Here is a 12,317-nt window from a genome sequence, read left to right on the forward strand (position 1 = left end):
AAATCTATATTCTTCAAATATAGAATCTTATGCTTCTGAGTTATCAGTCCAGTGTGGGAACAGCTGAACTAGAGCATTTGGTAACCCTTGACGTAATTTTCGTAGTGTAAGATACTCTGCCCTGATAGAAATGTTTAATACCCCAGGACAAAGTGATATTATATTTGAATTTCTCTCCTTGTTACATTTTACAGTAGGGATGCAGGATAACACTAAAGTATTATATATTGACTCACTTTATAGTAACAGCACAGCTTTATTTTAAAAATAGGGAAAGGAATTGTAATTCATAAATTTTATCATTTCCCTCTTTAGTTTGGTGTTTTGACCGAAATGAATTTTTATATAAATATGTTATATATAATAATAATAGTGATTATTATTATCATTATTTGGTCATAATATTTCTTTTAGATTGCCTAAGTACCTCTCACTGAAACCTGTGGAATAAATGAACAACTACAAACAATTCATTATGGTTAGAGGCAATGAATGAGGCACACTTTATGAAAGAGGAAATTGTTGCATGGAGCCACAAAAACTAAATAAGATTTCCATCAGTAGAGGAGTAGGGAAAATATATTTCCAGGTAGGACACAGAAAAAACAAAGGCACAGGGCTTGAAGTTTCACAGTACATTCAAAGATGACTAAGTAGCTCCATGTAGCCAGGCTCCAATATATATGAGAGCCATCATGGCTTGAAATACTCAGTTTTCAGTGGCAGGAAGAAAGAATTCTATCTTGATTCTAGGGCCAATGATCTGGAGTGGCTTTTTGAAGAAATGTGTTAAGATAGATTCTGAGGCTGCATCTGGCTCTGGGGTTGATTGGGGCTTAGCTGTGGGCATAAGAGTGGGCAACAGAGTATTAGTGCCATACATTTTATATCGTCTGCTACACTGTGTACATTTCACATATGTATTCTTGATCTTAGTGTTTTCTTTCACACCTTCTTTTAACTTGGTAATCAAAATGTTTTTCTCCTGCTCTTGATTCTCATTGTGATATCTTGGATTGTATATTGAGATCCTTGAGGGATTCATGAAATGCTGATCCTTTCACAAGGGTGTTTTGCTATTGGCTGTTATTTCAATCTTGTTGGTGAGTGCTGTGGCAGGACTCGGCTGGAAACTAATGAAGTGGCAAAAACCAGATGAAATACAACGTAGTGTTCACTTCAGAGTTTCTGAATCAGTGATCAAGTCAAAGGGATGACTGATGAACTGTTAATTTGATTTGCTGCGTGTATGGATTTTCATTTGAAAGCTGATGGGGCACAGACGTATTTTTTCTCCAGAAGAAAAAGAGCTAGAGTAGAAATTAAACCCTACTTCAACTTTTACCAAGAAAGCTCACACTGATTATCCGAGCACCCACATTATTATGTATGTATATATGTATTGATTGGTCTGGTAATTTTTCAATTTGCTAGTTTCAGAAACAAATCTGAATACCTTAAACACTTCAAGGAACTTTTATTTATTTATTTATTTATTTTTTATTATACTTTAAGTCCTAGGGTACATTTGCACAACATGCAGGTTTGTTACATATGTATACATGAGCCATGTTGGTGTGCTGCACCCATTAACTCATCATTCACATTAGGTATATCTCCTAATGCTATCCCTCCCCCTCCCCCCTCCCCACAATAGGACCCAGTGTGTGATATTCCACTTCCTGTGTCCAAGTGATCTCATTGTTCAATTCCCACCTGTGAGTGAGAACATGCGGTATTTGGTTTTCTGTTCTTACGATAGTTTGCTGAGAATGATGGTTTCCAGCTGCATCCATGTCCCTACAAAGGACACGAACTCATCCTTTTTTATGGCTGCATAGTATTCCATGGTGTATATGTGTCACATTTTCTTAATCCAGTCTGTCACTGATGGACATTTGGGTTGATTCCAAGTCTTTGCTATTGTGAATAGTGACGCAATAAACATACATGTGCATGTGTCTTTATAGCAGCGTGATTTCTAATCCTTTGGGTATATCCCCAGTAATGGGATGGCTGTCAAGTGATATTTCTAGTTCTAGATCCTTGAGGAATCGCCACACTGTTTTCCACAATGGTTGAACTAGTTTACAGTCCCACCAACAGTGAAAAAGTGTTCCTATTTCTCCACATCCTCTCCAGCACCTGTTGTTTCCTGATTTTGTAATGACTGCCATTCTAACTAGTGTGAGATGGTATCTCATTGTGGATACCATCGTGGTTTTGTGGTATCCATTGTGGTTTTGATTCACATTTCTCTGATGGCGAGTGATGATGAGCATTTTTTCATGTGTCTGTTGGCTGTATGAATGTCTTCTTTTGAGAAGTGTCTGTTCATATCCTTTGCCCACTTTTTGATGGGGTTGTTTGTTTTTTTCTTGTAAATTTGTTTGAGTTCTTTATAGGTTCTGGGTATTAGCCCTTCATCAGATGAGTAGATTGCAAAAATTTTCTCCCATTCTGTAGGTTGCCTGTTCACTCTGATGGTAGTTTCTTTTGCTCTGCAGAAGCTCTTTAGTTTAATTAGATTCCATTTGTCAATTTTGGCTTTTGTTGCCGTTGCTTTTGGTATTTTAGACATGAAGTCCTTGCCCATGCCTATGTCCTGATTGGTATTACCTATGTTTTCTTCTAGGGTTTTTATGGTTTTAGGTCTAACATTTAAGTCTCTAATCCATCTTGAATTAATTTTCATATAAGGAGTAAGGAAAGGATCCTGACAAACCTGACAAAAACAAAAAATGGGGAAAGGATTCCCTATTTAATAAATGGTGCTGGGAAAATTGGCTAGCCATAAGTAGAAAGCTGAAACAAGGAACTTTTAAAATGCATCTTAAAAGTAATGTAATTACTTTTAAGTAATTACAAGACATGTAATTTATGTGAAACTTCCTTTTGGTGTTCCCACTATTTTTTAGTTATGTCTGGAAATATCATCTGGACAAAATATGTAGGCATTTTATAAATATCATTTAATAATTTTCTGTTTAATTAGCATGTTTTTTTCAATTCTAAGGCTCTCTTAGTGCTTCATGTTAGCATTCCAAAATCAGGATGTGTGCATTGTAATTTCAGTGAACATGTCATTGAGTGTTTCCTGTCTGTTTCATCTCTCACTTCCCTACCTCGGCCTCCCATCCCCACCCCCAGTACCAAAAGACTGTTATTGAATCTATGTTGCTTCTTGGCCATTTTAGAATTTAGGGTCTGTGGAAAGTGCATGCTTAGAGGATGGATGGCTCTCATTAACTTGGCAAAAATGAGGGAGTGGGAACATTGTCTGGATAAATAAGGCAGGAAAAGAATTCCTTTGATTTCCAAACCATTATCTCCCCCATCCTCTTTATTTTGAATGTGACTCTGTGTATGTCTGACAAGTGTGAGTTTGAGAAGACTTTTCTGCAATGTCTGAAGGAGCATAAAAAACCATATCAGGTGCCTTACAATTATCTCTAATATTTTAAAGTTATTTTAGTAAGCTGATGAGGTCGATTAGTTATTGATGCTAGAGGGAACAATTTTCCTTTTACCTAGAGATTCGGTTAAAAACCTTAGAATCTTAAAATGTTAAATTAAGGGAGAGTTTTAAATGTTGTCCAGGCCAGGCAAAGTCTAGATAGGGAGTATTGTCCTCTAGGAACCTTCTTCTAGCTTTAGGTCCAGGGTTCTGTTTGCTAATTCCTCAACCCGATGACTATGAGAAGTTCTTAGACTCCCTACCCATTACTTTTGACCTTAAAATACAAGCATTTAATCCAACTTAAATTTTCTGGTTGCTATAAATGGATTAAGTTGCTTACCCCTCAGCAAAATGTAGGAGAGATTTAGGGGTCAGACAGACTATAGTTCAAACCTCAGTTGTGTCACCTCTTAGCTTTGTAACTGGTCATGTTACTTAATGTCTCTGGGCCTTAGTCACTTATTCAAGTCATTCAAAAAATGATTGGTGCAAATGAAATGTGCCAGCACAAGCCTAGATGCTGAGTATACATTGCTAAACAACAGACACAGTTCCTGCTCTTAAAGAGCTCTGCTCATGAAAATTCATGAGAATGAGTTGCCAATTACAAAACAGAGGATAAGTTCTGTGATAAAGATCTGTGATGTAATCTCAGCTTGGAGATGGGGGCAAATGGTACAGGCAGGCCTTTTGGAGAGATTACATCAAAACTGAGATGTGAAGCATATTAGTAGTAAGGCAGTTAGGAGGAATTAAGAGTGCCTTAACTTCCTCCACTGTAAAATAGGGGCACACCTTCCTTATTGGGTAATAGTAAGAAACAGAGACAATGAATATAATGCGTCAGGAATGTGCCTGACAATTCAGCATAGGGTCAGAAAACATGTATTGAATATGTACTACTCTAGGCAATGGGATTGAAAAATGAGTAGGATGCTGACCCCATCCTCCTGGGTCTTGGAGGCCAGAAGTGTAGCTCTAGCTCCCTGTATTGTCTCTGTTGCTCTTGCCCATTGTATTGTACTTGCCTTTTCACATGTCTGAACCAGGAGGCTTCCCGAATCCAGTGTTGGTGACGTGGTGCAACTGAAGACATGGAGCATAGCAGTAATGGTGGCTTTGCCAGAACAGTTCTACTTTGAGACGTTTGAGCACTGCTCTTTCCCTTGTGGTCTCCCAGCCTGGTTCTTTGATCCTCTTAGAGATTCTTTGAGCTCTTCAATATCTTTATATTTCTTTCCTGCCAAAATGCCAAAGTTTGTTTCTGTAGCTTGTAACTAAGAACGCTCTCTGTTTGTGCCCATTAGGATCCAGCCGGGAAAATGGCCTCCTAGGTCTTTCAAACAGATTGGATTTAATGCGGATACTTGGTTAAAAGGGTGGTAGAGAAGCTGGAAAGCCCTGCAAGGAGCAGGGAGTAGCCCAGAGATTAGTACCAGCTGGAAGCTGCTATCATGCTGAGGGTTGAGGGACAGTGAAGGAAGAGCTTGTTGTTTAGCAGGAGGTAGAACCACAGTAGGGGCTGAAGTAGGCCTGTAAGTCAAAAGGCAGTTGACATGTACATGTAATAGAAGCTCAAATACGTTTTGGCTAAATGAATAAAGAGAATAATCAGGGAGAAGTCTAGGACCAGAACTGTATGTTATACCAAATCTAAAAGGTTAGGGGAATAAGAAGATTCCGTCTAAAAAGAAGCCATCAGAGGAGGAAAACAGGCAGAGGCAGTGTGTCCTGGAAACCACAGCTCTGAAATAATCAAATCTGCCAGACTCTTAACTGAATTTCTACCGAATAGACCTCTGAATTCTTCACTGAGTCCAGATAGAAGATCCAGAGTGCTTATCCATAAGCTCTGGGCATCATAGCTTCTAATCCAGGCTATTCCCTGGGTAACTTGTGTTATTAAGTGAGGATAACAGTGCTTGCCAATTTTACTTGGGCAAGATGGGAAGCAATGAATAAGGAAGATTTTAGAATACTTGGCAAAAGAGAGAAATGTGTCACAGCAGGAAACTTAATTGATAAACTAGAGATAAGCACATTTACTCTCACAGTTTTAATTTATGGACTGTCCTATATGGCTTACATGAATAAAAGGAATGTATTACCTCTGTTAGGGACAGCGCTGCCTTACTGCGTAAGAGAAAGCAAAGGTCTGTGTTTGACATTTATGAGAAGAAACATGGTCAAAAGGAAAGAGCATAGTTCTTTTTCTTTCTTTCTTCACTTATTTATACCTCTTTTAGTAATAATTATTAATTTTTAGTATGTGTGTATATTTATGTTAAAATCACATACATTTACGATGTATAACATGATGTTTTGAAATATGTGTAAGCTGTGGAATGGGTGAATTAAGCTAATTAACATATGCATTGTCTCACATACTTTTGTGTATGTGGTGAGAACATTTAGCATCTACTCTCAGCCCTTTTCAAGTATACAATAAATTGTTATTAACAGTAGTCACCATGTTATTCAATAGATTTCTTGAACTTATTCCTCCTGTCTAACTAAAATTGTATAACCTTTGATCAATATCTCCCTACTCACCTTTCCCTCAGTCCCCAGTGCCCACCATCCTACTCTTTGCTTTTAGGGGTTTCAATTTTTTAGATTCCACACATAGGTGAGATTGTGCCTTGTCTTTCTGTGCCTGGTTTATTTCACTTAATATAATGTCCTCGAGTTTTGTGCATGTTGTTCCAAATGACAAAATTTCCTTTTATTTTAAGGCTGAATAGTGTTATGTTGTGTATATAGAACATGTTTTCTTCATTGATTCATCCACAGATGGACATTTAGGTTGGTTCCATCTCTTGGCTACTGTGAATAAAGCTGCAATGAACACTGGGATGCAGATATGGGGAAAAGGTATAGATTTAATATTCAAACAGACCTCATTTTAATCTCAGCTCTGCTGCACATTAGCCTTGTGATTTTAAACATGTTTTACAGTGAGTTTCAGTTTCTTGATGTTTAAAATGGGTATCATAATAATAATTCCTGGCTTAGAATTGTGAGAATTTTTATGATTATGTGGGCGAAGTTTCTCCCACGATGCCCACACAGGATGGGAACTTCATAAATATTTGTTCCCTTCCTCAATCTCTCCCCTTCCCCTGCCCCTGCTTTTGTTAAAAAAACAAAGAAACAAAAAAACAAAAAAATATTGCTCTAACCTAGGGGAAAAAGTAAGAAAGTAAACTGAAATACTTTTTTAGGACAGAAAAGCTAGCATGAATTGGTTTTATAGAGAAATACTTAAAGGATTTAACCCCGCCCCCTCAAACTTCATGTTCCTGCTCATTATTGAAAGCACCAAAATCCCTGGGAGTTATAAATCCAAAGCCATTTGGCTCAGAATTTTACATGTTAAAAAAAAATTCATCTGCATTTATTTTGCTTCTGACAAAATCATCACTTCCCATAGCTGTCATATACTATCAACTTGCTTATATTTTGCGTGAGATTTCATGCTTAGGTGGTGTCTTGGTGTTTCTGTGACCCAAGCAAGGAGTTCCTGTGACTGTGTCACACTGTTTCTACTTGACACGGCTGGAAATATGATCGCCTCTCAAGGCCTATCACAAAGGACTGGCCCTTTGCTACGGGTCGGCAATAGCAAGGACTGTTGCCAAGATACAACACAAAACAAGACCTTTAGGTCTCCCTCTGGGTTTCTGGAACAGCTGTCTCTAGCTCAGCTGCTGAAGTTTCAACTCCTTCATTGAAATCCAAACACATCTGTACCCCAGACAGGAAAATGCCTAGTAAGTTGTTTTCCTCCATGCTGGTTCGTCTTGTGGTTTTTGTGCAGCCCTTAAAGACAGTGTGAGTGCTGAGGACCTCAACAGGTCCTTTGCAAGGACAGAGGTGCACATGGTGATGGGTCACTTATGGAGAAAAGTGTCATGACACCTGGATGTTCACAACCCTCAGGCTGTTCACAGCTTGCCATGGCTTTGAAACATCGTGTGGAGCTCAGACAAATTCAGGCCTCACTGAAGTGTTATTCTCATGCAGGCAACCTACATGCCTTCTCTTTCATCTTTTTATGATTATTTGGCAGAATCCTTTTTTTATTCATTTAATTTCAGAGCACAACAGTGATATATATCCCTTTATTTATATGTCAGTTACCTGCGTTCAAATGTCAATTTTTAGTATTGTGACTTGCTGTTTTAGGAAATACTATTTCAAACCAAAATGTATTCTTTCTTTTTTTTTTTTTTTTAAAGGGTTATTGTAGTGTCAAGTCAAACTTAACTCATGTTCTAGGTAGAAGAGGTAAAAACAAAACGTTTTCCCTCCTTCATAATTAGTTTATCTCTGCAGGTTCCTTTTCCAGACAGGAAAATCCCTTTCAGGGTAATGGAGACCCATGTTATGGGTTCATGGAATAGCAGATTCTTCCCTTCCTGGGAATACTTCCTAGCAGTGTGGACTCCATGCTGGGCACTTCCACCATGACCTGCAATCTTGAGGCTTCTCTTAGAATTTGGTGCTCCAGAATCACTGCAGCCTCGCCGGTTCTCCTGTATCCTTCCTTCCTTGCCTCCTTCTTTATTTATTTATGCTAACCAAATGCCATAGTTAACCAAGTCCTGTTCCTTGAGGATTACTTCAGATGTGTGTAGTTACTTATTTTAATATCTAATTCCATATTCTAAATAGAATACTACCTCTACACACTTCTATTATGGTAGATAACGATTTCTCCCTTAAGTCCCTTTTTCCTTCCTTTATCCTTCCAGTTTATTACATCGCAGTTTTCAAGATTTGCATTATTCTGACAATGGAAATATTTTCTGCTGAGCCAAGGAGCGTACTATCATTATAATTCCTTTCTTGTTCTATTATCATTTTTTCTAGAGCTGATAATTCACTCATTTAAAAAATGACTTAGTTTTCTCTGTCTGTGTTACTGTCTTTGCTTCCCCTAACATCTGGCAATATTCAAGACATTGTTTTCATCACAGTATCAGTGCCGCATTTAATTTTTTTATAACTCTATAAGGCAGGTAACTAGAATCTGTGTTTTACAGATGGGAAGCATGAAGCACAGAGAAATTAATTGGCTCACATAAGATGGGAAGTGGCAGAGCCAGGACTTGAACCCAGGCAGTCTGACTCCTGCACTCATGTTCCAAAGCACAAGACATACAGTATCTCGATGTATAACTACCTACATTAGCAGCTGTACCACCTAATCCAATTAGTTGAATTTTTTTTTTTTTTTAAATGGAGCTCTTCCTCCATATGTCTCTGGACCCTTGTTACATCTGTATTGCTTGTTTTCTAAACCTAGGTATGGTTGTCATATTAAGACTTATTTTCATTATTGTCCAGGGAATTTCTTTCATCTTCCTCCTGTGTTGATTCCTTATTTTCTGGATATTGTTTTGTCTTTCTTGCATTAGGTGAAGCTCATCTTTTAGAAGACTTCTTGAGAAAAGGTGCGTGGGTAAAGATTTCTTAAATCTTAAATGTCGGAAAACATTTGTATTTTTCCTTGCTAGTACTGAGTATTTACTGCCATGTTATTCTTGGTCTTGTGTTTGTGACCTATTGTTTCCTTTCTTGAAAGTTTTACTGTCTTCCTGGTGTACTGAAGTTTTATGACACAGCTGGGTCTTTTTGCATTTATTGTGCTAGATGCTGAATAGGCCTTTTCAATCTGGGGACTCATGTTCTTCAGGTCCAAAAAATTTTCCCATAATCTTTCTCTTGATATATTTTTTTCTAGATCCTATTGGTAGGATGTTGGGCCTGCTGCACTGGGCTTTTAGTTTCTTCTGATTTGTCTTCTATTTTTTTCTTAATATTTTGAGATATTTCCTTACCTTTGTTTTCCAAATCTTACACTCACATGCACACATAATTTTAGTTATCATATTTAAATTTCTAAAAAACATTTTATTTTTTAAACAATAACCTTCATTTATTTCTCTTTTTTTCTTACTAGCATCCTGACTTTAAGGATAAATAGCTTATCTTACACCTCTGAGGTCATTAAACATAGTTTGATTAAAGTTTTCTTCTTTAGTATCTTGTCTCTGTTTCTTTTGAGTTTCCTTTCTTCTGCTTTGATATCTTTATCTTTTATGCTGGAGGCTTTCTGGAAATGTCAGATAATTCTTGGCTATCTGTTCATATTTTAAAAGTTAGATATTTTAAAAATGCCAATAGGAAGTTCTATGCACTAGAACTTGGCTTGTTGCCTATAAGGTGCACTGTGGAATAATTGGTCGAACTGGCTTTTTAATTTTTGGGATCCCTATAGATCAGTACCTATAGGTCTTCATTATTAGAAACAAGCTGCAGAAAGTGAAAACAAAAAAATTAAACTCCATGGATGACCTAGTGTTTTTGTGTAAGTCTGTCTATGGGGTAAAAGTGGATAGCTTTTTGGTGTGTACACCTCCACATTGTCTTCTGCGATGAATAATCACTTTCACGTGGAGTTTACAAACCACCAGAATCACTAAGAGGACCTGTTATTTCTATGTGCCTTCATTTTTTCTTTCCTTTTTTTTTTTTTTATTGGACTGTTCTGCTGTTTGACAAAGAATTTTACCACATGCCAAACACAACGTTTTGGGAAAGGTCCTCATATTCCTATGTGGAATATCTCTGTTCCTGGGCATGGGGTGAGCAGGCATTTGGTGACCTCTCTGCTTCTGTTGCCTGGTACCCTGAGGCTCTGGCAGAATTACTGTGAGGCCATTCACCTTGGCTCAGCCTGAAATCTACTCTGACAGATTTATTGGCTCTTAAACATGTATCCAAGCAGAATGTCTAAACCAATATAAGGTTTCACTCATTTGCACTCTGCAGGGAGAGAAAGAGAGATGAAAACTGTGAGGGGTGAAACTCCACAGAGATGTAACTCCGCCCCAGCCTCATCCTTTCATATCTACCAAGAAATGGAATTTATCATTTCTTTCCTATTTTAGGTCTCTTTTCTATCAGAACTTTCCTCAATCCATTGGTATATAAAAAGTACATTGAGGAAAGGTAATAAGATCATTCAATCAATAACTGCTTTATTCCTTCATAACATTTGTTTAATACGGGAAAATATTTAATAAGATATGTAAGAAAATTGCAATCTTCTCTAGCTTTTCTGGGAATTGGGATGGAGAAAATGGTTTGAATTTAAATAAAAGTGAATTTAGAGCAATAAGAAAAACCATGTAATGAAGATCAGTACTAACATTATCTATATTTTATTCATGAGAAAAATATAGCTTAGAGAGGTTAAATGACTAGGCACTGCTTACTCAGACTGTAAGTGGTGAAGTCACAGCTCAGTCTCAGGTTTCAGTTCCAAAGGTCATGTATTTCTATTGCACAGTCAGTAGTCTACAAACCTGACTGACACAGCTTTCTAGCTCCACCTACTTAGCATACTGATAAAACAAAGCTATTTTGCATACATAGCCGAAACAGAGATAGACAGGTAAACAGAAAGAAAACAATCAAACAAACAAAAAAAAAAAAAACAGAGGAAATGTCCATGTGCCACAGATAAGAAAGAATCTTATAGTCAATGTGGTAAGTGCATGAGCTGATGCCAGAACGGTGCAGAGGATATTAGACATGGCTATAGGACCTAACAGCTATGGGTTAGGCTTTAACACACATATAGAATAAAGGACTTAAACTTGGGCCTGTGAAAGGTGAGGACTTAGAACTGAAGACTTGCTTCCCTCATACAAGGGGACTACAAAACACATTGTTCATGTTCTAGAAAGCAACTGATAAAATTCTCACTGATTAGATGTCTGGATGAGAAAAAGTTCCCCACAATAAAGCGAAATTTTAAAACCTGTGCTGGCTGGGCATGGTGGTTCATGCCTGTAATCCCAGAGCTTTGAGAGGCCAGGATGAGAGAATCACTTGAGGCCAGGAATTTGAGACCAGCCTGGGCAGCATAGCAAGACCCAATCTTTATAAAATCTCAGAGCTCTGAGAGGCCAAAGTGTGAGGATAGCTTGAGGCAAGGAATTTGAGACCAGCATGGGCAACACAACAAGACCCCATCCTTACAAAATATAAAAATAAAAAAATTAACCGGTCTTGGTGGTACACCTATAGTCTTAGCTACTTGGGAGGCTGAGGCAGGAGGATCGGTTGAACCCAGGAGTTCAAGGCTCTAGTCTTCTGTGATTGAGCCACTGCACTCCAGCCTGCATGATAGAGCAAGACTCTGTCTCTGGAAACAAATCTGTGCCGTGCATAGGTATGGAATCCAAATTTTACGCTATTTGCATAGTACAGGAATCTCAAATGGATATATTAATGTAGACATCATAATTACTTCAAGCTAGTGAAACTCCTGTAGTTTCCAGAATAATCAAATATAAAACTGTCTAAAATGTTACTACCACATCTTAAAGTACACAGGAATGCCACAGGGAAAAACTATTCTAGCTGAAAATATGTTCACAATGAAAAAGAAGAAACCAAAAAAAAAAAAATGGTCCAAATATGGGGGAGTCAGCAGACACATGTGAGAGAACTAGCACCCCCAAGAACCTGAGATAATGTAACAGTCTAAAACTGTCTAGAAATGAAATATATTTAGACTCATTAAAGAGATAAAGAGAGGAATAAAAACTCTCATGGAAAAAAACAGGACATGAAAAAGGAACAGGAACATCTGGAAAACAACCAAATAGAACAAAATGAAAAATTATGGATAAAATTAAACATAGTGGCCAACTTTAAAAGCAGATCAGGCATGGTTGAAGAGAGAGTTAGTGATATGAAAGCTGTATCTGAGGAAATTACCCAAACTGCTGCAGAGAAAGATAAAAAGAGCTACAATCCAAAAGAGAAGTCAAGAGAT

This window comes from Macaca fascicularis, chromosome 15 (genome assembly GCF_037993035.2).
Source record: "Macaca fascicularis isolate 582-1 chromosome 15, T2T-MFA8v1.1".
Lineage (NCBI taxonomy): Eukaryota > Metazoa > Chordata > Mammalia > Primates > Cercopithecidae > Macaca > Macaca fascicularis.